This window comes from Mycteria americana, chromosome 20, assembly GCF_035582795.1.
Source record: "Mycteria americana isolate JAX WOST 10 ecotype Jacksonville Zoo and Gardens chromosome 20, USCA_MyAme_1.0, whole genome shotgun sequence".
Taxonomy (NCBI): domain Eukaryota; kingdom Metazoa; phylum Chordata; class Aves; order Ciconiiformes; family Ciconiidae; genus Mycteria; species Mycteria americana.
Genome location: NC_134384.1, coordinates 1,143,680 through 1,166,410, shown reverse-complemented (window position 1 = coordinate 1,166,410; position 22,731 = coordinate 1,143,680).

Here is a 22,731-nt window from a genome sequence, read left to right as displayed (position 1 = left end):
GCTTAACCAGGGAGATCTTTAGCCCTTTAATTTTTTCACTGTCGGTGGGCAAATTTACTAGTAGACAGGACTTGTGAACACTGGTGGAAAGAAAAAGTGTTTCTCTATTTCAAGCAGGGTATAATCAGGGAGGAAGAGTATATAAATAAAACATCTTGCGTAAAATCCGGCAGGCTGAGGCTTTACATCTGCCTCGGGCTCGCAGAGGACAGGACGCCCTGTGCAGAGGAACGGTGTTGGTTGCGAGAGGAGAGGACGGAGTTCCCGGGCTCGCTCCTGGTGCTGCATGGCAAGCCAAGGATGTTATGGATTGGTGCTTCAAAACCTGTACAGTTGGCAAGTAAAAGAGGGTGATTCATTTCCCTCCCTGGCTTCTGCGTTACGCCATCGGTTTGTATACCTGAGTTAATAGGAGTGAGTTATTTTGCTTGTCTATAAATTACCTTTTCCACAATTATGTGCTTTGCATGTAGCAGTTGCTCCTTTAATCATCTTCTCTTTCTGCCATGACTGGCGGCTGTTAGGTGGCCTGCTCTCTGGGGAGCCACGCTATTGTCTCTGCAGCCAGTAAATCCCTTTATTGCTGGTAAATGGCACCCGTGCAGCATTTGGAAGAATTGATTCTCCCGTCCCCTCGGGACGTTTTTTCCCCCCATCTCTTCTTCAGTGCATCCCCCTCCAAACACACGGTCTGTCCTGGAGGGATGAGAGTTGCCGCTTACTGGAGATGTCCTCTGCGCTAGGCTGTACCGTGTTTGTCAAGAGAAAATTGTATCCGTCCGTACGATTTTGGTGAGAGAAAGCCATTTTCTAGAATGTAATAAACAATATATTTCTGTCCACAGTTCTCTGGTTCTACCTTTAAAAGCCTAGAGGAAAGCTGTTATTTTCTGCTAGGCTCTGTTAAGGTGTTAAAGCCATCTCTCCTGAGCCCTCCCCGCTCCGTCCCTTCCATCCACAGACACGGTCCGACGCCGCCCGGCCCCGTGGCTGTTAACGTACGTCTCTGCCTAGCGTATGTGGCACCCTGCCGCGGGGCTGGGCTCACCCTCTGACTTCCAGGCTGCCTGGGTGCCTGGCCCCAAAGGCACGGGGAGCTGGGTCGTGTAAGCCTTGGCAAACTGGTCAAGGAGACCCTAGCTGGAGGCAAATTCTGACGTACAAATTAATTTTATGCCGTTTCTTCCTTCAGGAACAACAGTGGCTTTTTCGTCCCGGTTGGCGATGTCTCTGTTCGGCGCTGGCTCCTCGCCCTGGCTGGGGGCTGTGCCGTGCCCTTGCGGCTGGTTGGCACGGCAGGAGCTGGGCAGGGGATGGTCCCAGCTTCCAGCCTCTGTTTACTGTATACGCAGGATTTTTTCCATTCCTCTCCAGTGCTACTGCAGACTTTTGCAATTAGAACATCTTCATTAATGCCTGCTGTAGGCCTTTATAAATGTACTAAATATAAAGGGGAGAAACAAAAGAAATATGCGCTGAAAAAAAGCTGTAATTAACCAATGTCAGATGCTTGCAATGTAAATGGGAAATCTGAATAAAGACAATGGCGTGTATGAGTTAAGGATGTGAGTCAGTCCGAAGTCAGCGTGGACTGTAATAGCTGCCTCTGGATTGTCTCCAAGACCTAATGCTACGCCAAAATAGGCTTCTATTTGTATTACACTAGCGAGGGACGTCCTGCACGGGCTATTTGGCCTCAGAGAGAGTTATACATTGGCTCTGAGGATGAGAGAAATTCCTCTCTTTTTGTGATATACGTGTACTTCAAGACTTTGTGTTTTGACTTTGAGATCAGGGTTCAGGAGCACTCAAATCTGCTTTTCATGAAGGATCTGCTTTTGCAGCATAACAAGTTGCAGCTGGAGTACCCAAAGGAACAGGTTTGATCAGAAACTTTGATGTTTTGTTGTTGGGGGGGGTTTAATGTTTTCAAGTCCACGAGAGAACAGCGTTCGGTGCTCGTCCTTCCCAGAGTTTGGGGTACGAAATGAAGCGACCGTATGTCTTTCATCGCATCTGTTCTACACATCCCTGATGTGCTCTGCTTTTCTTTTTAATGGCAAGATTTTTTTTCTTGAAGAAGAAAATGTATTTCTCAGTGTTGCTGATTTGACCTCCTGTGACATCTCGTGTTTCTTTTCAAGCGACCGATGCCTTTAGGAGAAAGCAGGTGGATCCGCCATGCAGGCAGATGGGACATAAGCAGCTCGATTCACGAGGAGCAGCGGGATCGGGAGCACTCAGCAATGTTCAGAATGAATAGGTCAAGCCTTGCGCCATGAACGTTAGCCTGGAAAGATCCCCACACCAGTCTGGAGCCCATTGAGTTAAATGGCAGTTAAAACTCAGTTGCAGCCGCTACGCACAAGGTACCCCAGAGGATTTCCCACTAATACAGGTTAAATTAGCGGGCTTCTGTGGAACGCAATAGGGTTCAGAAGAAATTGCTCCACAGGTGTACAGTGTTAAATAGAGAATGATAACCATCCCGGAAAATTTAATAGGAAACCCTGTCCCATCAGAGTTCTGTGGGGTGGCTCCGCAGAGCTGGCGGGAGGGGATCGCTCCGCCTGGGCCCCGGCTGGGTTCCCCGTGGGACCGTGTCCTGCAGGGAGCATCCGCTCCGACCGCAGGCTGAAACTGCGTGGCCAAGGTTAATTAGAGCTTCCACGGACGTAGTCCACATTCAGCCGAGTTCTCACTGCAGTGCAATCAGCCAGCGAGCCCTTCACCTAGCAGAGGGAACAGATGGCAGTGATGATCTTTAATAGGCTGTCATAGAAATCAAAGTAATGAAGCAGCTGCACATTTTCGCACTGGAGCGGTGGAGAGCAGAGTCTTCTATCGGTGCTGATGCTCTGCCTGTAGCAGGGAGGAAAATTGGCATTGTTTAGTTTGGGGAACAATTTCTTCTTCTTTCCTTTAAGCCTCCATCTAGCTGATTTCTTGTCTCACCAGCTAAAAAGGAGTTGACATGTTTCAAAATTTCCGTGACATCGTGACAGCTGAGAGTGTTAAGGTTGCTTGGGCTTTTTCAATGATCAGTGTCTCAGAGGGGCTAAAGGAATGACTAGCAGGGACAACTTCGCCTTCAGATTACAGAAACATTTGTGTGGTAGATGGTCTGGTTGAGAAAAGCCTGCAGGGGAAAGCAAACAGAAAAAGCGACCAAGTTATAATTTAATGGGAAAACCCTTAGCAGAACCGTAAACGAGAGCATACCTGACTCAAGGGACACCACGGAGGAACGGCAGCGTGCTGCATTCGGAGGTGGGATGCTGGCAAAAGAGTGGGATCCAGACTGCAAGGTCCCGAGAGACGGGTGGAGGACCCGGGTTATCCAGACAGCCGCACACCGAAGGGGAAGCCTCCTCACTCGAGAGCGACCTAGCCAGGACCCTTACGATGTTGTAAAGGACCATTTATGGGTCCAAAATTAACCTCGGGAACTGCAAGGCACTTGCAGTGACGGAAGGGAGAAAGCTCAGTGAACCACGGGCGATTCCTGTGCCTCAGGTGCTCTCTGTTAGCAGGTGGTGGAACCTTTGCTCGGGTGGCCAAAGCAGGCGATTAAGAAGCCAGAAAGCCCAAATGTTACTGGCCCTGGGGGAAGCCGACGTCCTCCTCCAGTGTTTGCTCCTTTCCAGCATCTGCCTGGGTAGAAGGAGCTGGACCTGCCAACCGCTGCTCTGAGGACAGCATCAAGATTAACCCCTTTCTCTCCGCCTCACAGGCTCACACGCAAACTGAATCGCAGAACAAGAAGTTTGTAATTAAAACAGCAGACGAAATAACCGTAAATCACAGCCTGTCACGGCGCGATATCCAGCAGCTGAAGAGATAACCGTAAATAGAGCCTGACTGAAGTTCGCAGCAATAGGCGAAGACAATGGGTGAGGATAGTGCAGTAGACAGTGAATTATCTTTGCCATCTGCTTTTTGCTAACACCCGTTTATAGAAGAAACTAACATTTGGAAACACTGAGTGCTGATTGTTGTGCCTGTGGAATAATTTTCCACTGGATACAATTAATCATTAAGCCAATAGAAGACTTATCCCAGCCTTGCTCCAGCTGCAACCAGAACACCTGCTGAAATTTCCAAGTTCAGCAAGCAGTGGGTTTTTAAAGGCTCCGTCCTAAAGTTTGATCAGAAGTTCCAGGGTTCCCCTCAAAAGTGGAGAGGGAAGCTGGGATGATGATGTGAGCTCTGCAAGGAGCGGAGAGCTACTGGGAATTTTTAGGAGAAACGCCTTCATTTCTGCTGATGTAGCTTGTCCCAAAATTCGGGTTTGGCCGTGCGCGTGGCTGGGGGGAAGGAGGCGGGCAGGGGATGCGGGCATCTCCGCACACACGTGGAGCGAGACAACCCCTGCTTGAGCACGGGGAAGAAGCCAGGCAGGCTCGAGAGCAGCTAGTGGTAATCACAGTCACTTACAGCTGATTAAAAGCCTCAAGATCCAGTATATTGCAAAGAAAAACAAATAGCAACTCTGCAAAAAAGGTAATCGATAGCTAGCCAAGCAGCAAGCAATTAAAAGGGGAAGAATATCCCCATTCTCCCCGACTCGTGTCATATCCTCGCTTCAGCTTCTCAGAGCGTGGTGTTCCCAGCCCAAAGGCCGGCGTGCATGGGCGGAGGGCAGGGTGCTGTCCCCGCAGCGGGCACCCTGCCCACCGCCGTCCCTGGCCGCGGGCCGGCCGTGCCTCTGGCACAGCGGGCAGCGCGGCTGGCACAGCCCCTGCTGCAGGGCCTCCGAGCTCCCGGGTCTTTACAGCTGCTTTGCTCTCTCTCAGCAATTAAAGGAGCTGGAAACTCGCTCTGTGCCAAACTCGGTGCTTGTAGAAAACATGGTTAGCAGGATCTGAGCTAAAGCTTGCCCAGCGCCGCGATGACAAGCAGAGAGCCTTGAGATTGCCGTCATCGTGCATCGGCCCTCTGATGGTCTCCAGCAAGAGAAGCGGGAGCTCCCAGCAGCTTCCTCGTGTGCCGGTAGCGAACAGAAAGCTCATAGTAGTTACCGCCAGTTTGTGCCGGCGGGAGCTGCGCTGCGTGGTGCGAGGCGTGGTCCTCCCCTGTTCTTAAGCACCGGCCTCGTGCATTGGTGTTTCCATCGTCGGGACACCGGCCCTGGCAGGAGCCGCTCCGCTCCCCTGTGGGCTGCAGCGATGCTGGGGGCAAAGCCCGGGTCCCCGCTGGGCTGGAGGCTGGCACGGGGCAGGAGCAAGGTCCTGCCCTGCTCGGACGAGAGTCAGTGCCGCGGGACCGGACCGAAAGGTCTGGTGAAGGGATGCTGCTGCGCGCAGGCTCGGCTTCTGCTTCAGCGGTTCGGGTGAAATAGAGAAGTGGTGTAAACAGTCACGCGGTCACGGAAAAGCCACGCTGGTAGGCTGGAAAAGTAGGACATTTGTTCTCTGAATTAGTTGGTGAATAACATCCCCAAAATATATTTTTTCCGTATCTGAACATCAAACTTGATTTTTCCACAAACTCCTAGATCTTTAGAACATAATTGTTTGGTTTGGTTTTTTTTTTTTTTTTATTCTTTCACTGGAAATCCTTCCCTTTCCTCTTTCTCTCAAATGGAAATACAGACAATAAAAGTAGTTTTTGTTTTGTTTTGTTTTGTTTTTTAATTATTATCCATTATGTCTGGAAGACATTTTCTGCTGAGGATAGAAAAGCTACCAGGGATGAAGTTTTCAGCCAACTGCAGTGTTGCAAGAATAACATTCTTAAAGGATAAATTCCACGTAGCACAGGCCCTGTATTAACAAGTAGTGACGGGATTTGCGAAAAGCCTGGTTTCCCCTCCAGGTGCAGCTCTCGGTGCTCCTGCGTGCCCTTCCCCTTCCCGCGTCCTTCCCCGCACGAGCACCTCGCTTCCCGGCTCCGGGTGCTGGGAGCCTTCCACCAGCTCCCGTGACTCGGCGCCTCGAGTTCCCAACGCTGCCGCGTCCGCCCTGTCGCTCGGGTTTCTTCCTTGCTGTGATTCCCAGACGGCTGCTGACAGGCGTTCGGGTGCCAGGCAGGGTCTTTGCTCTCGCTCCGTTTCTGTGTGCTTTCAGAACAGCTCTTGGACGCTGCAAGTAACGTTAAGAAAGAAAAAGAAAATCGATGCTAGTGTACAGCCCAGAGGGAAAGGAGGAAAGGAAGGTTTGGGGGGTTGGGGGGTTGGAGTTTATTGCCTGTTGAAACACCTTCCAGAGATAGCTTTAGCACCAGAATCTTGACTAAAATCTCTGATTTTTGAGACTTTTGTAATAAATGGGACCATTGTCATTGAGACAGCGGATCACTGTCAGATACCTGCTCAGCCTGGAGCTCAGGTGCAAGGGATGCTGCATTTAGAGGTGGCACAAAGCGCACCCACAGAGAGGTTTCTACCCAAGAGCCAGGGCTGCCTTGTTAATTAATGTGATAGAAAAGTTGACTCTGGCATGAAGTGACAAAGAGAATTTTCTATGAAGAAAACTGAAAGCGAACAAGACGTTATACAAACCATTAAAATTTTGCCTTTTTTGTTAGCAACAGCTTCTGGCAAGATGAATAATTTGGAAGTGAAAATCATATTTTGAGACAGAGCAGGAGCCCTTGATCTGAAACTAATTTGTTGTCAAAAAGAGTTAAAGGATTTTAAGTTGGGCTTTATCTCGAGCAATATAACGCAATGTAAATACCCATACTCGCCGAGCTTCTCCACTCTGCCACAACAACTTTATGCTACTCTAAATCCTCTTTAAAATGGTGTGAAACCATTTATATGGGGCAGGCCCAGCATATATCCATTCCTCTTTAGCTCCATATGCTCTGGCAAATAATCGTGGCGGTGACTCAAAGCAGTTTTGGAAAAGCATGAAACCAGGTCACAGCAGAGGTCTGGGTGCGCGGCGGAAGGGCGTTGGGCTGCGTTGCGGGCGAGGATGAGGACGAGGTCCTGCACGGACAGAGCTAGCGGGCAGGAGTACCCAACCCGGACCCTTATGTGACATTGTGGTTATTTTCTCCATCTGAACACCCGTCTGGACAGCCCTCAGGGCTGACGCTCAGTGCCCAGGAGTGGAGCGCGGCTCCTTGAGCTCTGTTCCACGGATAGCTGTGGTCTGGGGGGGCCTGATCCTGGTCTGTAGTGAAGGTGACATCTTACCGGCCATGAAAAGTCACTGGCACAGCAGTTCGAAACCTTCCTCGGAAATGAGCAAAGGAATTGATAAGGGTTGGTCAGATTATTTATTGCCAACAATTTACACAAATAATTTTGATATTTTTGTTCAGTAAATTATTTGTGGTTGCTTTTTTTTGTCACTAATTGCCCAGCCGTATAAATAGCAATATAATGCTCAATTAATGATTAATTCAATGATCACCACCTTTCACCCCCAGTTGTACCTACGCGAACGCAGCCGTTGTTCCCTTCTGGCATGGATATTGATTGCCCAGTGAACCACCCACAGCGTTATTCACAAGTAGCAAAGCTCCCATTTGGCTGCGGTTTCCGTGAAGGAAAAACCGATGGCGGAACACGGGCTGGGGGGAAACCTGAAGTGCGTCTTTTCCCATGCAATGAATATAGGCAGCAAACACGCTGGGACCCTGCCTTTCTAGCCACACCTCCCTTTTCTAATCACATTCGCCCCCTCTTAGGATAGTACAGCAGCATCGTAGCTGGGCAAGTCATTTGAGCGCTGCCTGCTAGGGACGTCGACAGTCGTGGGGCGTCCTCCCCGTCCGCAGCCGGCCGGCTGCGATAGCCGTCAGGGCTAATTCTTCTGCTGGAGCAGACGGGGCGTCTCCGCTGAAGTTAATGCAGAGGTGATGCTCCAGCGTGGAGCTTCTCAGCGGATGGGGGTGGACAGTGCTACGCCGCCTCACGCCAGCTACGGCATCGGTTCCGCGTCAGGGTTATTTAACGTTTCCTGCTGAAATTGCCTCTCTCCTCGCCTGGAGTCGCGATCTCTGGTGCTGTCGGAGGAGCTCAGCCCTCATTTGCGAAGTTGCGCTGCAACACAAGTCATGTCTCGACTGTCTGATGGCGAGCGGGATGGCTGTCAGATTCCTGTGTGTGCTGAGTAAACAGGATCACATAATAAAGACTTAATTATAAAACCTAATGGCGTAAGACTATTATGATTTGTGGAAAATTGGTCATTAACTGCGGGAGTATGAAAAACAAACGTTTTTCCCTGACACTTCCACTCAGCCACGCTGAACAAACACATGCTGGAAAATGTAGAAATGTAGCGCCTTATTCAAAGCGGTTAAACACGATGGGCTTAATTTTACTGGGCGTGTTTCTAGTTGCTGAAGTGAGTTTGGCTGACACATTTTCAGCAGTTTTAAGCAGTTTTCCACAAAACATAGCTGTGACCTGTTGGAGTTGGTGGGCAGCGATGGGCGTCTGCCTCCGGGGTGGGCTGAAAAATAACCGAACGAGGAGGCAGGGTTTCACCTTTCCAACCCGACAGACACTCTCCCCTGCCATGAGGATAGCTCCCCACCTCTTCTCCCTGTCTGAGATAAAGCAGAGAACCTCCCAACTGGTATCGGCTGGGGCGACATGTGCCAACGCTCCCAATTAGCCTCCCAGATTCAAATTTGTATCCAATCATACATACTATTAATGAGAATTAGGTCACTTTTAATTAGCTGCAGTTAACATAGTAGAGTCCCCTCTCCCAAATACATCACGTCTTCTGATATTAGCCATCAAGTAGTCTTTCTCAGAGCAATTATCCCATCAAAACTGGTTGCTCTCACGGTTAACAGTTTTCATACTAATGCATTAATTGCCCCTGGCTTACCCACTGCCTAATCAGCAAGGTGGGTATTAGTTTCTGGAAGCGATTGATTTCAAGGGACTTAGTGCTTAATTACATTTTAGCAAAGTCTGTTTTGAATCCTTAGAGGAGAGAGACATTCTCTGTTTGGCTTTGAACTTATCGTGTTGGAGGGATCTAAGTATCTAAATTATTCCATTCATTCTTAAGCGCGCTCGTCACGAGATGGTGGAGTTTTGTCACTTCTGATTCATCTTTGCCCAGAAGAGCTCACCCCAATTGTAGGGTTTGCATTAATAAGTAAGTTTGCTTTAAAAAATAACGATTACATTATATCTATCTGCATGTCAGGGATGGATAGAGTGATCTCTCAAAATGTAATTTGTATATCAATCAGTTAACTCAACGGTTTGGGATGAAATGTGCTATATAAATGCAAGACCATAATTTATCTTCTTTCTTCTTGTGTCTCAACATAATTGCACCTTTATTGCCCACTCTCACTCACCAGAAACAAGAGCCGCGGGGCTGGGGCAGAAGGAGTGCCCATCGCAAGGGGTGCCTGGCTCTGACAGAGCTCATCTCGGGGGCTTCAGAGGACGTTACAGAAACCTCACGCAGCCAGGTCTGGAATAATCAGCTGCCAGACATTTTCCTTTTGCTTTCTCCACCTCGATTATCCAGAAATGGGGTTAAACCCAGAAGTATGATATTAACATACCACAGGTTAAAAAAATATATGGCACCATTGTAACAATCCTGGAGAGGCTGTTTTCCTCCTAATCTCGCAGATCCCATGTATTTGTATAAACCCATAGGCTCAGTACGTCTCAGTAGCTGCTTCCTCTGCACGGCATGAACTCATTTCTTTCACTACTTTTTGCCACTTTCTAATTGTATTGACGATTCCCCCTGTGCTTGTATTGTCATCCTGGTACAAGAAAGGACAAATAATATTTCCCAGGTCGGTCATTGCTGCAAGTCCAAATGTAAGTTCCTCGTACAATATCTGGTGTAAAAATAGATAACTTAGTTTAAATGAGAATTGATACAAGCCTTTCAGGACCCTCGGATGAGAGATAGCACATAAGGGGATTTAACCAAAGAAATTCCTTCTTGCTACAAGGACATAGAAAGGTAGCCGTGACCTTCCTCTCTCCTATGCTCCTGCTGTTTTACCAGCTTAGGGATTTGTCGTGGCATGCTGGAAAAGGGCTTGCGGAGGGTGGCATTTGTGGAGCTGGTGTTCTGGGGCCACCTCTGAGTTGACCCTCACCACCTACTTGCCTACCACGAACATGAACGGGCTGTGCTCAGCGATGCCCGCGGCCCTTGCAGTCGCAGGCCCTTAGGGCATCCCTGCGGAGCTGCCCGTATTAATTCTGCGGCGGCAGCAGATGCCCCCACTGATCAGCAGGAGTCGGTCTCTGATTCTGCCTTACTGCTGTTGAAATTCACTTTTGTTATGATTAGAAATACTTTGGTATTATCTGCTTGCAACCCCAAAGCAAGAGATCTACAGCTAATGCAATGATTTCTAATGATGCGAGTAGCTTGTGGGAGAGGGAAAGGGAAATGGGAGGAAGAAAACCATTATAAGGCTTTTGTTTACAACCTTTAGGAATTTCTTTACAGTCAGGACCTTTTAAGAGAGAGAAGTACAGACAGATCTCTCTGTTCCTGTCATATTTTTGCCACGGACTTATTATTTCTTCTTAGAAATGGTCTCATTAATCAAATGTTCTGGGAATGCATGTGATCACTGGTATCAAAATCACCAATCGTCATTAAGAAGCAATGAAAATTCATCTTTGCCTACAGTATGCTAGACCTTACTTACAGCAGAAGACACTTTCCCCATCTTCGCCCCAGCTCTAAGCCAAATGCTGGCAGTAATACCAGGCATCTGCAGGTTCCAGGAGAGGGTTGCCAATTCCGAACATGAAGACCAAGGAAAGCATGTCCTGTGGGCTACACCTCATTGAAATAATGTGCAACACTTACTATAGAGAGACAAATATTTGGGATCAGCTGTTGTACCCAAATTCCGCATGGCTTACAAAGCATAGGTACCGAATCAAAACCCCAGCAGTTACCAGGAGGTCTCCTGTTCTGTGCCTGTCTGGGGGGGTTGAATTCCCTATGGCTACATTGCTTTGACCAGCTTTAACTTCTTTGGAGCGAGCAAGTAACAAACATACAAGTGAAGGAGGAATACAAGGAATTAAGCAATTCATGGCAAAGAAAGTCATCCCTCTTACGTCCTTCCGCCAGCTTCCCCATCCGCGCTCGCCTGCACCAGACCTCCGCTCTCGAGGGGCTGCGAGGCGGACCGGGCGGTGGCAAGACAAGCGGAGCTCCCTGGATGAAGGGTGCGTTGGCAGCTCAAAGCATCCTCATTGTAACCCTCCCGCGCCTAAATACCATCACAGCCGCTGCTTTCATCTGCCCTGCCCCAGTCCCGACACAGTCAAGAGCGGATGCCTGATTAAACGTCGCACGGCACGAAGAGGCTCGTTACGTGCGGAGGCAGGAGCGGTGGCTGTGGCTGTCTGCAGGCTGACTGCATTCGGAAGAAAACCGGTGGAAGGGGAGGGGCTGGAGAAAGTGTTTTTATACTTGAAAAATGATAAAACTTTGATAACTTCAAGCCAGCTCAAACGGCAGACAGGCAGCTCAGACAAATGTATAAAACATCAAAAGCCACAGAATGGAGAGCGGTGCCTGAGAGCTCCAAATATAGCTTGCCGCAATGTAATTCATTCCTAAAGCAGAAAGGAGAAACTTCGCCATAACGTGATGTGTTGCAGCCCCATTTCCACACGTGCAATGAGCCAACGTGAAAAGGATTGCAGAGACCTGTGCATCCCTCTGTAATTGACTACGTTAAAAACCTCACAAAAATTAAAGGTGTGCATAATAAGTTAACAGAGGATCTGCTAAAAGTGTGATAAAACATTTTGCAGCTTGCTAAAGAGAGAAAGAAAAAACACCCCCCCCCAAAACCCAACACGTGAAGACTTTGAAATCATGACAAAGCTAGAAAGGTTATATTTGGAATTCAGTTTTTGTAGTTCATTGTATAAGGTGTTGAATTGTTTTACTTGCATTTACAATTTAACTATGAGGGGGTTTATTTATTGCTTCTTGGATGAGCAGGGTACAGCCGTTCCTACGACAGCAGCATGCAGCAAGAGAGAGCCTTCCAAAAGCATTTGCTTCTGGAAAAGCAAAACTCCTGACTCCAGCGGGAGGCGGAGGCCTGATTCTTATCTCCACTTGAGCCCAGGCTCAGTGGGAGCCTCAAGTCCTCTCGACCTCAATTACTTTAAAAAAACAAATCAGTGGAACTTGAGAACGCGCTCCCAGCTCCCGCGCCCTTACAGGTGCTCGAGCGTGCGTTCCGAGCCCACCCTCCGGCCCCGAAGGAGGGACCTCGGAGACGCCGAGTGCTGCAGACCCCTCGCAGCCCCCGCGAAGGGGAGGTTTCCCGCTCTCGCCGTGCCGATGAGTGCAGCTCGTTAGCAGCCAGGGCAGACGCAGCATCAGCGGAGAAGAGCTCGGGCACTGCCCGACAGCAGCAGGAGCAGCCAGGAGCTTGCTACAGGACAAGACACCCTATGGCACGATAATTATCCGTTTGACTTTTCTGGAATCACCAGCTAATTTATTCCTTCTGACTCGGGCAATTCTTTTCAATAAGCTGTAAATATTACTGATTCATCTGGCTTTCGTTTCTGTATCATTAAACAGGAGAAGGTCTCCGGATAAGCGAGTGGGTGTAGTAAGAATCTCATTATTAGTCAATGCTAATTAATGTCCACTTAAACTAATTATTAACTAGGTTTAATAATTTGTAATTCTGATCTCACTAAGTAACCAGAAATTATTACAGGGAGTGCTCAGCCGAGAACTCAATTAAGCATTTGTTGCGTAGGTCGTTTTTGTGAATGGCGTGGCAGTTGACAGTATCCTGTACGCCGTTAGTAAACAGCACTTCCTTGATAATTTATATCTATCCATAGATATAAATGATATCTATCTAGAGATATAAATTTATATCTATCTATAGATAGAAATGTTATTAAACTGTTACTAAATCTGAACTGAAGGTCCGATTAGGCAGTTTAAAACACCGCTGTGTATTCGTCACGACCCAAGAGCCAGACATAACGAGGACAGTCTCTCAGCGCTTGCCCGGAGGAGCACCGGTCCCGCGGGACTGGGACGCCCGCGGGAGATGGCAGAGCTTCAGCGCGAGGTCGTGGCTTTGGGGTGCTCCCAACAGTCACCCAAAAAGCCCACCAGAGACAGCACGAGGTGAAAGGTGTTACCGGCCAAACCAGTTTTGGATCCCTGTATGCTTTCTAAAGAAGTTAGGACATAATTCTTTTTTTTTTCTTTGTAAAAGAGGCCTGGCTGACTGCGGTCCAGGCGTTGTTGCTTCTTGCATCCCACAGGAATCCTCAGCCCAGGGCCCGAGGGAGCAGGGTTCTCCGGCTGCTTCTCCCCCCAGAGACCAGCTTCCCTCGGAGATGGTCTTCAGAAGAGCGAGGTCTGCCCAGGTAGGATTGAACCCGCGTTTCTGGAGCGGCCGGAGCGTTTCAAACCTGGTGTGCAAAGCGCTGAGGCAGGACGTCGCGACGGCGAGATTATCTTCACAGAAGCCATTAAGAGCACATAATAGGGAGTTAGGAATCTTTCATCAGCAGTGTGGGGATGAAGAATAAGCGTGCACCTAATCTCTAAGCAGAAAGCTTCTACAGTGAGCATTTCTCTTTCTATTGGTGTGATTGTTAAATATACAAATTATGTGAAGATTAAAAAATCATTAAAATGCAATTATTTCAGTGATATAAGTTTATGGCTATATAAGTACATTAAAAGACCAACTTTGTAGGTCTTTATGTGCTTAATAAAACTGAATAATTTGCCAGAAAAAATCTTTGGTGGCAGTAGCAAGTAAATTTTGTATCTCCATTTGACTTCAAGCATACTCCAGGTATATAAAGAAAAAAGGTTACTGTATTTCAAACCACATGTTTCCGTAGTGGGATGAAGAACGACAATTCTGGAGCAGGAAAAAAAAAAAGAGAGAACTGTGTGTAGATTATCTCTCCCTCACAGCATGGTCTGAGGTTGAAACTGCTGCCAGTGGAGAGTGCTCAACCACAGATGGAAAAGGACAAAAAAAGCCCTAAACCACACATCCTCACCGACAAATTCTCAGGTGATCCACACAGAACAGTTTCGGCATCACCGCTGTGTTAAAAAGGGCTGAACCGGACTGGGTATTTCTGTCTGGCTCTGCGCTTTCCCAGGGGCCAAAGTGCCGAGTGCTCCCCACGGCGTTCGGGAAATCTCTGGACGCACGCGTGCGAGGAAGGGTAACGCACGCCGGCAGTTTGCGGAAGGCTGAAGGAGATTGTTGATGCTCTCATTTGTAATTCTTTACCCTGTCTTTTGCTTGATGAGGAAACCTGACAGACGTAAGCCTCCCTCGGTCCGCCCCACGTCGCAGGGTTTATTCGAAAGGGTGTTGGGCCATTGAGTGGAGACCTGAGACCCGATGGGCTTCCAGCATGGCGGCTTCACAACGGACCACGTCCGGGTGGTGACCTGACTTCTAGGGGAGATAAACAAATACAACCTCCAGCTGAAGCCGTGGCACCCATCCGTGATGAAGGCGCTCCGAGCCGGCTGGAAGAGATTTCTCTGTTAAAAGCTCTCTGGGGACTGGGGCTTACGTGACGTCCGTGTCCACCTTCGAGGACCGCGTTGCGCAGGGACCACGTTGTGCCCTCGAGGGGACAAACGCAGCAAGCGATTCCAACCCTTGCCCTTACTGAGCGAGGCAGAAGCACGTGGCGAAAGGAAAAGTGTGAAAAAGATGGGTTTGTTTCTCCAAGAGGTGTTTTCAGAGAAGGTGGCTGCAAGATTTCATTAGCTGTTAATCATTTAACGAACAGAGTGGCATTTCCAAGTCAAACCTCACCCAGGATGAATGAATACATTGTGGTGAGGCTACAGCTTTGTGTTCGTCCTTGTATGAAAGGGCAACTATAAAGCAGTCACATTGCCTCAATCTATAAAACCTGCAATTCACCATCATTAATAGAGATTACAGTGTGTTCCCTGGTCATATTTGAGAGAGTAACACCTATCCTGGTATTTATTTCTGCATACAAACGTGTGTAAATACAAGGATCTGTCTCTTTGCAGACAACGGGAGGAAGGAGACGCAAACGAAGAATGATGGAAAAGTAGAGGAACGTCAGTACAGTGAGTGTTGCAAGAACGCTGAAAAAACGCACTTCTCTTTAAATGGAAATGGGATAAAAATCTGCACAATCAAACCTGCACCTCCCTAGCACCGGGCTCGCTTTCCATTTTAATCCTTTTTCATCCTCCTGCTCCCAGGATGAAAGGGAAGAAAAAGTTCTCTAATCAGATTCATTTGTTACAAGTCGAAGTTGCTCATATGGGGCCCTATTTCTCTAGAAAGTGGTTTCCTCTGCGAACATGTGTCTCGCTGTCAGTACAGCCATTAAAAGACCTTGTAGCACAATAGAAAACATTCATTGCAAAATCCAAATGCTCATTAAAATAGTGAAGGGTGCTTAACAATCTGCAAGCACATATGTAATGGTATTTCTTGCGCTGGCTCTTCCAGTGCCGACTCTGAAGATGGTCTTATTGTGGCTTCTCACTCCTCCTGTAGCGAGACCTCTCAGGAACTTTCACCCCTGCACGCAGTAACTTTCGCCGGCAGATGTTGATCAAGAACATTCTTCCCAAAGGAATCTCTGCCAAAAACCGAAATAGGACTTTTGTTTAGTCGTTTAATATTTTCCACAGTCTTTTTCTTTCTCTGCATATCTACCGGTTCTAGCAGGCCCATGGAGCGGGTCAGGATCTGGCCAGGAAGCGTGTCCTGGCTCCCGGGGTGCCCCGGTCCTTCTCCCCGTGCCCCGGTCCCGCAGAGGGGCTGCCCAGGCTGCGGGCCGTCAGGGAGCGTTTCCCCACCCAGCTCATCTTGGACCTCATTCTGTTTATACAGTAATGAGGCCAATAAGGCGCAGTGCTACGAGATGATATATCGAATGTCCCAGTCCTTAGGGATTAGAGGACTTTATGGTAAAACAGATTATTAGTTAAACATTGGTGTGTTTGTGGCTGAGTAATTGCTTTACCTGAAATCCTCTTCAATCTGCGTCCTGTGCTGAAAATGCCATGCAGCATAACTAAGGGGTTTGAGCCTGGAGCAGCCCCTTTTGCAGCAGCCCCTCTTTTGCAGCAGCCCCTGGAGATAGTGGAAGGAATCAATAACAAATTTAAGACCTGGCAGGTTTCAGGTTGCTTGAGCTCCTGAAGTCAGAAACCCCCATCACCCGCGACACAGGCTATAAGGGCAAGCAAACACCAATGAAAATGCTGTTTCCATGCCCATTTAACTGGAGGATAGGAGGTAAAAAGGCTGAGATCAATGTCCCACTTCTCACATCCACCCTTGCAGGTATATGGGAGGTGCAGACTGAAGAAAAATCTTTGCAAATTATGATTATTTTGGCGTGTCTGCCGAAGGTGAAGGTGCTGCGTCCAGCAGCGGGCAGGCTGCCGGGCTGCGTGCTGACAGGGGCGCAGCCGAGATGCAGAGCGGCGGGGTTTGCTTGCCGCACGCTTTGGAAAGGGCCGGGCAGCGCAGAAGCCACGTTTCCGAGCGCTCGGGAGCTCGGGCAGGTGTTAGATATATGTTCAGCTTCATCTCCATAGGTAGACTGACATTTTATTCAGGAAACCTCTTTAGCCTTGAGTGGATGAGACCAAATACACATACGCGAGCGCACGGAAACACCGAAGCAGTTGTGTTCAAAGGCACAAGAGGATCTGTGTGCGTGTGTGTGCGAGCACGCACAGTGTGAGCCTCAGGGTGTAAGTGCATAGACAACAGAGATTTATCAAGTATGACTGTTTAGCAGAAAGGAGACGAAAAATGAGAGAGACACTTAAGAGTGGATGTGGATCAATAATTTTCTGAACAATAATTCTGTAGAAAAAGTGTGTGGGTCTATGCACGTGATGATAAATGGGAATTTTCAGCTGAGGAAGTATACTCTCTTTTTTGTTTCCTGCTCCTTTTTATTTTACTTCATGCTATTTTTGGTCTTTTATACCTGGGAGACTATCATTCAAAACTTTTTTCTTTTTCTAACGGGAACACTTTAATTCTTAAAATAACCCTTTGAGCTCTTCTGCTAGGAAATGCTCAACCGCTCGTCCTTTCACCGCTCCCCTCTCCTGCGAGCTGGGATTCGGGCAGCCCAGAGGTGCCCTCCTCCGCTGCCGCGGGCTCCCTTGTGCGGGACATGGCTCTGAGCGGGGCGAGGGACGAGCGGCCGGACCCAGGCTGTGCTGGGAGATGTGCGTCCTCCTCTGGGCCCTGTGACGGTGATTGTTGCCGAGAAGCGTTTCTCTTGCATACCCGGTGAACTGGCACATTAAGGACGTGGCCGACCCTGGCTAGCCCTCCTCTGTGGTCTCTGGCTAGGGACGGGCCCTGGTTCGGAGATTGCCTTTCCCTGCGCCTTCCGTTAGAGAGAATTGTGTTGCAGAGCACAGGGCATGGCTTCGGGCAGGTGTTGGAAACTGCAGCGACCAGGAGCTTCTCCATTCGTGCCTTCCTCGGAGGACAGCGGTTTCCAAGGGCAAATCTGCCGAGGGACGGGCTGTGCCCTGGGGCTCAGCCTGCGCCACCGAAGCCGTCTCCATCCTCTGCTCCCAGATAGCGTGACGCAGGGTGCCCACGGCCGGCGCAGGGTGCCCACGGCCGGCGCAGGGTCGGGTTTTGCTGGGCGGGACAGCCGTGGCAGGAGGGGACGGCGCAGGCACAGCTGCTGTGCCCAGACCGCAGCCCCGCTGCCCTGCTCCGGGGCGGCCCCCGGCCCCCCCAGCCCCTGCGGCGCCCGCGGGCAGCCGGCTGCCAGCAGAACTGCTGCTCTCAGCTTTCCTCAGGAACCAAAGTGATTCAGTGCATCCCAAAAGCTCGCCCAGGGACATTAAAGACGTGTCTTAACCACTTTAAGCTATTTTAAGAATAAGGGGAAAAAATACGAGCTATGAGATACTAGCGTAACTCCTCCGAGCTGTAACCTTGCTGGGCAAAACCAAGGTTGCAGCACGTAAGCACCGAGAGTCCATTCAGCATTGCTGGAAGCTATTTCCTATTCCTCTTTTTCTCTTGCTGATTTATATTATTGCTGAGGAATGAAGTGTTAAAAGTAAATCAATAAACGGTGGCGAGGCTCTCCGTGGCCAGCAGTAGCTTTTTGTCACGTTGCAGCGTAAGGGCACGCAGCAGCCTCGCGTTAACTTACGTGCCTGCCAACCCGCCGGCGCAATCCCCGGGAGCCGGGCGCTGCGCGGGGCAGTTGCTGCTTTCTCCGTTTCATTCAAAACCCTTCTGGCCGCGGCCGCGTGTGCTCTGCGCTGCAGACGCCAGCAGAGACGGCGGAAGAGATCCGAAGGCATCTGGAATGGTGCTTCCAAAAATAGCTTATTGACATTAACGGGCCAGATCAAAGCAAAAGGGTTGGAAAGCAGCCCAGGTGAAGGAACGCATAAAAGGTAGAGCGGAATCATGCCAGTTAGGGATGGAGGAGAGGGGCAGGCAGGGAAGACCCCACTGAGCACGGGGGATCCGTACCAGGAGTCAGCTGAAGCGAGTGAAACGCGAGGCTGGGATGAGGCAGAGGCTGGAGAAACGCCTTCTCCAGGAGCCCGTGCTGTACCTGCTGCTGCCATTTCCCTGCCGCTTTCCAAGGGTGGGGACAGAGGCACTTGGCAAAAATTAGTCAATAGTTTCTTCTCCTCGTAGTCCATCTAACTTGGGGTTAAAAGGCTGCTTTCGCCCAGCGCCGGCAGCGTCAGGAGCCCAGCGCCAGCGCGGAGGGGCTGCCTTTCGTCTTTGCAATCGTCCAGGTATCCTCCAGGACTCCTTTAACCATTTTTCTAGCCTCATCACACTGAGAAGATGATCTGCAGTGCTCAACGCCATGCGTTCAGCAAGGCTGTTGGGATCCCAGGGGCTGTAGAATATTTATAGGAAATTATACAGCTGGTTGCGAGTTTGCTGTTGCTTTCCTCCCCCCAAGAAATTCTTGTCCTTTTTAAACCCCAAGCAAAACAGTTTAAATAGATCAAGACTTGCTTCCAACATAGCTTGCAGTGTGACTTTCCCCCAAATAGAGGACATTATTTCCAAATACATTACGCCCTGTCATCTCTTCAGATTTGTTCCCATTGACGGGCGTCAGCCTAGACAGATCGTCCTCCTGCTCCCTCCCGGCCGGCATCAATCTGCGCTGAACGCGGCGACACCGCTGAGGCTCTGACCTTCACCTGGGCATTAACTGCAGAGCTCGCTGGTCGCCTCTGAGGGAGGCGAATGCCGCCTTCATTTCAGAGATATGGAAGGGAGGAACAGAGCGGTTAAGTTGTGGCTGAACGCGCCGCTCAGCAGCAGAAATTCCTGCAGGTGGAGGCTCCGGCCGGTACCGCTCAGACCTACCTCTCCCAGACACGGCCCGCAGCCCGCTGGGGTCTGCCCTGCTGCCAGGGCCGCGGGCGCGGCTCAGAGCAAGCGGTGGCACCTTCGAGGGGGAGCAGACGTTTGCTCTTCCTAGTGTTGGAATTTCAGTATCTCGTTCTGTTCAGGCCAAGCTACTGCTGACTCCCTCCACCCAGCACGGTTGTCATTTCTGTCCTCGAATACTTGAGTTTGACAGCTCTTATTCATCCTCTCTCTGTGGCCGGCAACCTTGGCATTCAGCTGTCTCCTCTTCTCCCGAGGATGGTATTAATTAGATGCTAAAACTGTCGCCATGCTACCACGGCAGAAAACCTTTGCAGCCGGTGACCTGTGTTCTCCCCAGTGCGCAGCGACTCTCGGCAGCTTTCCCGCGCCCGCTGCTCGCGCGGCCGGGCTTTCGCTGCCGGGCACAGACCAAACCGCTTCGCCAGAGACACGGCAAAAGCCGTCGCGGCTGACGGTCCCAGGTGCGGCCATGAGGGTGGTAAAAGGCATCAGCAGAGCGGACAGATAAGGGTTTTGCAAAGACCCGGAACGAGAGCAGGTGCTAGTCATGGCCAATCCCAGCGCCGTGGTCCCCTCTTTATTCGCGTTCCGACAGGGGCCGTGAGCCCAGCTGGGGCCGTAGCTGAGCACACGCAGACCGGAACGCCAGTCCTCGCTCCCCGGGCTGTTTATTCAGGTTCGCCAGTTTGGCTGAATTTAGCCCCTGTTTGGATATATCACGGCTTACTTGAGAATTACAAATCTAAATGGAGTCTGAGACAGAGATCTCATTATAACGAATGCTTATGTGGATTTTCAAGTTGGAGCTACTTCTGCATTCCTTTGAATTAATTACAAGCATCCAAGTTTTAGCAATGCCATGGTCAAATGCCATACTCATTTTCACCTTTTTTAAAAAAGTCAAGGAAGGCTGTGAGAAGATTTTCATTCTTAACAGCGTGTTTCTGTGACATTTCAGCTCTTCCTGTCTGTAAGATGAAAAGAAATGCTGAGCCGTATTCACCTCGCTTTGCTGCTTGAGAGCTTGATTTTATGCACAAGTATTTTGTTAAATGTACCAAAAAAGAGGCAATCCAGGGCCTTATCTTATTTGAATCATAGTCCAGAGTCATTTGTTACAGGGAGCAAACTCATATTATGAGCTGCTGGCAAATACAATAGCGAGTAAAAGGCAGGAGGGGAGGGATGGTATAAAAGCATAGAAGAGCAAGCGGAGCCCTCCCGGCAGGGCTGGCAGTGCCGCCGAGACGCTGCCCTGCGCCGTGCCTTCTGCCTCGCGCGGTAACAAACTCGATCCGTCCCGCAGAGCTCAGTTAAGATCATAAGGGCCGTGGCCGCAGAGATCACAGGGAACGAGGGCCGGCTGGGGAACAGGCACCAAAAACTGTGTCAGAATGAAGAGTTTTCATTTCCAATTTCATAATTGTCGTAAAAATGACAAGCTCAGACATCTGAGGGACTTACAGTGGCCTTATCGCTTACCGTGGGCAACCGAAGAGATTATTCCATGTAACTACGTTCCGCTTGGGGCGTCTGCCTTTCTGTATTTTGGAAATATTCAGAATTTTTACCTAGCAGAGTACTTTAACCTTTCCTACGTAGTGCATTTGGAAAATCAGTTGGCTGCATTTCACAAGCAAAACACTGGTTTTTTTCCAGTTATTTGTAGGTTTTCCTCAGCTCTTTGCAACCTATGCGCTTGCAGACTTGTCTCTTTGGTTGGTGGATGTATGCGCACGCATGCACGTACCAATCTGCGCAGAGGCTAATGCAGGTGCAAAGTGTTTGCGTACGGAAACGGAACACACCTTGAGGTCGCAGACTTCGAGGAGGCACGCTGCGAAAGCAGTCTGAGCTATTCAGTTCACACGGCATCAACTTTTTGTGTTGTTTCACATCTCACTGAGAGGCATGCACCTCATAAGGCTCAACAAGTCTTGGAAATATAAAGACAAAGCTCTCTCTTTCCTCCAGCAAGATGCTGCTGCTATTTAAGGTCCATTATCCTCCCTCTGCTCACACATTGCTACCATTAGTGTTACAAATGGGCTGGGTATACAGAGAAGAGAAGAGACCCCCAGGGTAGCAATTACTAGAACTGAATTGTCTGATGCAAAAGGCAGCATTACCCTGGTGTAATTTGATCATAAAATAAATTGCATTGCCCATAAACTTGCTGAACGGTAGAGTTTCCCCCACAGTTGTTTCCATGCATTTGGAGCCAGAAGTGCCGCAGGGAAGTAGCCCAGCTCCGGCCTGCCGTGGCCACAGCCGCACCGAGACTCCGAGGAAAACTGTCATGGAACGTGAACAAATGAATATTCATAATGAGATTAAACTCATCTTTGACACGGTGCCAACGCTAATCTTCCCCAAACAGGCCTGGATGAAAACCGTGCGGAAAAACGTACCTACGCTCTTGAGCAACAGCTCGCGGGTCTCTCGCGGGACGGTGCCGTCCCCTGCGGGGCCGGGGGGCTCCTGCCCCTCCCGCCCCAGCCCCTCCGGCTCCTGCCCCTGAGCCGGAGAGGAGCAGAGCGCCGGGGCAGCGCCAGCTCCGCGCTCAGAAACCCGGGCGCTCCCCCCCCGGCCCCCCACCTCCCTGGGCTCCCCGCCCAGCAAAATAGGCACCTCAGGCGCTGGAATTGTAGGCTTGATTGCAGGTCTCTGTTCGCCAGGTAAACAAGAGATTTGATTACAGGCCTCCTTTCAGGCAGGTAAATAACGGGCAATCATACCTCTCCGTAAGGCGATTCTGGGGCTGGTAGGACTTCAACAGGTTTGAAGCGGGTCAGTGTTTGTATGGGGAACCTGCAGCGATAAAGCAACGAGAAGTGGTGGTTATACACCAGGATGCTCTGATGGAGAACCAGCGTCCTATTTGATGCTAGGAGACGTTGCTATGTTTTAGATTAAACTGAAACTCCAATTATTTGTGGTTGTCAGAAATTCCAGTGTATAAAACAAATCTGCAGTCCAGGCAGAAAGCAGGCTGGGTGTTGTGCTGGACGCTCCCTTCTTCACTTCTCGGCTTTTATTGTTACGTATTGCTACAGATAATATCTGTGAGAATGCTAATTGCATCTTTAGTACACTGTTTAGTACACTGGTGATCAGATACTAAGGTGATAAATAGCAGGGACTAGAAGAGAATAGCTGCTGTAAAACAGGCTTTTTAGTGCAAGGCTGGGCATGCTCTATCTTGTATCTATAGTATCTCTCTAAATTTTTTCTATACTTTCTGCAAGAATCCAAAGTAGCAACCAGATTCTTGTAAAAAAGAGGAAAAGTACCCCGCGCCCCTGGGGCTGAGGCCGCAGGCTGCTCCCCCCGTCTCCCTCCTGTCCAAGAGCCGGGCAG